At 40.4% G+C, this 4,147-nt stretch overlaps 1 long non-coding RNA gene across 1 annotated transcript; it reads left to right on the top strand.

Moving 5' to 3' along the window:
* Positions 1–121: 121 nt before the first annotated feature.
* On the top strand, positions 122–3,757 carry LOC110560480 (uncharacterized). Its single transcript, XR_002477136.2, has 3 exons — positions 122–212; positions 2,688–2,824; positions 3,621–3,757. It is a non-coding gene; the product is annotated as an uncharacterized LOC110560480 (long non-coding RNA).
* The last annotated feature ends 390 nt before the right edge of the window (positions 3,758–4,147 follow it).

The raw sequence follows: 4,147 nt of genomic DNA, 5'->3' as shown, positions 1-4,147 counted from the left end.
TGTCAGCCTTATGACTCAACAAACTGAAATATTGCCAAATTAGATTTTGTTTCAAAAGTCAGACTGCTCAGTCATGGTACATATGTGGCTGGAAGGGATTCATTACCTTCAGGTCAGCTCTGCTGTGGTTAGGGAACTAGAAGCAACAGATGAAGCAGAAGGAGAAGCAGCCAGACCTGGGAGGCAGAGGTCAACAGGATGCCTACAAACAGGTTCCTCATTTGTAAATTTAGGCCTGTGATCATTTTATGTAAATGCAAGATGAAAAAAAAATTCTGGAAGGCTACCATTTTAATGGCAAATGTGTGTGTGTGTGTGTGTGTGTGTGTGTGTGTCTAACATTTGAATGATGTTGGCCTATTTTAGAGTGTAGCTTTTAGCATCCTTTTAGAAGATACTCACATCACAGAAAGACTAGAGTCTGAGGTGTGACAAGGGTTCACTGAAGAAAAAATCTTTACCCTGTGCCCTGTGAACAGAGGTGCCTGTCACTTTGAGGCATCACCTACTTCACTCAATTCAAGCTCTCACTGGGAAAACCGTTCTTGAATAATAGGATGTAAATACAAACTCCTTAAAGTAAAGCATAGTATTGGTATCTTTAAAAAGACAGAGCTAGAAAAAGCATGTATTAATTACCAAGGAAGGAGTTATAATCCCAGGGGTCCCATGTGAGTTCTTCCTTGGCTAGCAAGCAATTCTGGGCATTTGCTGCTGCTGTTGCTCTGCTCAGCCAACTCACTTGTTCTTAGAGCTGATTGCTAAACTTTGGAAAACATTTCAGCCCTTGTCAATTGTTGGTAACAAAGGTTTAGTCATAGTAGAAATATTTATACCATAAAATATGCACATTTTTGGCCATATACAGTCTACATTTGGGCTGTTATTTAATTTTTAATTATTTTCTGAGAGCTGGTCTACCAATGTGATCTTGCTCCTATCTCCTCATAACTTCATCTCTGTCTTCTACCCCACTGTTCTCTACTGAGACTCTTTAGCTATTGTCTTTTCTTTACATTCACTGATTTTTTTTTCTTTCTTCACCATGGAGGCAACTGTCTGCCACACACCAAAGATGCTTAATAGTTTATTCCCATAAAACAGACCCTGGAAAACCATTTTTTCTCATCTATTTAAACCACAAGGCTAGTATCTAAGAGAATATGCTGAAAGACAAAGGATTTCTTCTGGGGATCGTTAACAGCATGGGCATCTCTTGCTACATATCTTGGGACTGGAGAGGCGTGGCGCTCATTTCTATACAATGAGTAATGGATACCGACACCGATGGAGGATTCTCAATGACCAGTTCTCTGAGTCATCTCCAACCCTAGAACATACTGTCTTTTGAGCAGCAGATGAAGGTGGTATGCCCCTGCAGCCCAGTCTGTGTAGGCAGACAGTTGAAAAGATACTAAGCAAAGAGGGTTGTGTGATTTCAAACTTTGTGGAAGGAGAAAGTGGTTAATCTGACTAACAGTCTGTACCTGCTGTACCTGCAGGGTGATGGAGTGATGTGCATAAATCTAGTCCCGATCTTCAGATCACTGTTCCATGCAGACAGTATGCATGTCACTGTTTGGGGCATGAAACCCATAGACAAACCCCTACTTCACGGAGTCCTCTTCTGAGACTTAGATTGTCTTTGTCAGCATGACAACATTTTGTTGTCTTACAAAAACAAACACAAACAAAACCCCACAACTGTCTCTCATTGAAGACATACACTGCCGGACTTGGGAAATTCTCATATATGGGTTTATTGGCACCATCAGACAGACAGGCTTGAAGCCTTTTCAGCCCAGCTCCTTGACGTCCACCAAGGCACCAACACCCTGTCCAAGTCTTCTCATCAAGTGAATCTAACAGGATTAGCTTTTCTTCCTTAGAGATTTCTTTTGTGTTGTGATAACTTCGAAGATGACACATTTCACTGAATAATAGGGTGGAAGAATGAAGATGATAACACGTTATAAGTACTTTTTCGGTATAACTACAACCTTGACTTTTCATACATTTGCTCTAAAAGTTTGTACAATCATAGTGTTGTAGTTTGGACATAAGATGAATGATTCTCTCCCATACTCATGCTGGAAGTCTTACACCCCACCCTGGTGCTACTGTGGAAAGTGATAAGATCTTTTCCGAGGTGGGGACTGGTAGGAAGGCTTTATAAAGGTCATTGTGGATTTGTCCTCAGAGAGGGTTAATTATCGCTGGGCCTGTTTTCCGGCTTCCTGTCTCACCCTATAAACTCTCTCCTACATACCTGTCCGCCAGGGTGTCATCGTCCATTAGGCAATGAGGCCCAGAGCACCCTCAAGCAGTACACTGAAGTTTGTGCTTTCAGTCTCCAAACTGTGGGTGATACACAACTCTTCACAAAGTACCTAGCCTTGGCTGTTTCATTCAAGCCACAGAAAATGGGGTAATGTAGTTTGTGAACTCATAACCGGTTTTCTGTGACATTGTGATTTTGGAATATTTTGTTCTCTAGTGGCTTCCTCACTTTGGGTCTAATGTTTTCCCTCACTCTAGATAGGCAAGGTGCCCCGAAGGTCGGCAGGTGAGTCACCAGCACTGATTGTAGGCCTGTTTTCAGAAGGAGGAATCTTGGCAGAAAAGCAGAGCCACTTCCTCTTGTCATATTAAAAGTTGCCCTAAGCTCTTCTGTTGAAATGTTCTAGGCTCAAATAATAATCCACGGACCTGGCACACTACATCTTTCTAAAATGAATGGCTCGTTGGCCTGCTGTACCACTGTGCAAGTGACCATAGGGGTGAGGAAGGAGAACGGGCACCTCGCCAATCATCTGGACCTCAGGTTGGCTGTGACATCTGCTTTTACAGAAACTATAAAAATGTCTATTTTTGATTATGATGTTATGAAAGCCTGATCTTCTTTGCAGTGTGGAAAATCATTAATGTTCACATTATATGGGTGTTCAGGTTGCAGAAGAGGTCATGATAAAGAAGAATTATTTGGCAAAATTGCAAAGAGGGCAAGAATTTATACGGATATGGAGTATCTGCTCTGGGCATCAAGGATCCTGGATTTCCCCATGTGCGAATTCACTGGATTCTCATACCAACCTCACAAGGAAGGGTTTTAGTGCTGTATAGATGGGGCAACTGGACTAAATCATAGGCGACAGATGGAGGAGCTAGTATCCTCAGCAGGCCATTTCCTCACTAAATGTTCTCATTGAGTGATGTGCCCCTGAAGCAATTGAAGGCAACGGGAGTACAGAGAGGTGGCCACAGATGACTTTTTCAGATCATTCTTCAAATCTCATCTTTTGTAAAACTACTTTTAAATTACCCTGATTCTTTTCTTTTCTTTTTTTTTTTTAATCTAAGCTAGACCACAATATAAATCCCCTTAATGGTTTAAGAACAGTACTTCAAAAAGATCTAAAGCTAGCAAAAATTGTGGCTTTTTAAATGTGAAAATATGACTAAGTATTTGTGGCACTTTAATTATAACTATATTAACTATATTAACATGTAGTTTAACCAACTACATGTTGGTTAAGCACTGAGTTAAGTGGTTCCAATTAGCCCTTATTCTTGGTTTTTGTTTTCTGAATTTCTTCTCTTGTATTGTTTTTGACCACCAGGGCATGAAAACACAGAAAAGGGATTCAGTTCCAGGAAGGACCAGGCTGCCTTTCACATCCAGGCTAAATTGCCCTTCAGTTCCCTGTGAGGAGCAAAGAACACTTATGGTACATAAAGAAGTATACAGTGGATTGACATGTGCATGAAACCTGTAAGAAGTTTAAAACTCAAAATGTTCTAAAAGTTTGACAGATTAAAGTTTCATAAAACCTAAAGGGTATAATGCCGTGGGACTTCCCTGAAAGAAGAAATGCAAATTCCAGGGTAAAATTGAGACAGAAAGAAACATATATCTTTTTTTATTTTTATTAATTACAGTTTAGTCACTTTCTATCCCCCCATAAGCCCCTCCCTCCTCCCCTCCCATCCCCACCCTTCCTCCCCTTTCTTCTTATCTTAAACAGTAAAAATAAAGATTATAAAAGTATAAAGCTCAAAAAAATAGAGAAACAAAACCTATAAAAATGGGTCACCATTTTAGTGACTGTTTCGTTGTTGTTGTTTTGTTTTGTTTTGATCCTGTCAA

This window comes from Meriones unguiculatus, chromosome 3 (genome assembly GCF_030254825.1).
Source record: "Meriones unguiculatus strain TT.TT164.6M chromosome 3, Bangor_MerUng_6.1, whole genome shotgun sequence".
NCBI classification, from domain to species: Eukaryota; Metazoa; Chordata; class Mammalia; order Rodentia; family Muridae; genus Meriones; species Meriones unguiculatus.
The sequence above is the reverse complement of the archived record's forward strand: the minus strand, read 5'-3'. Positions and strand labels throughout refer to the sequence as shown.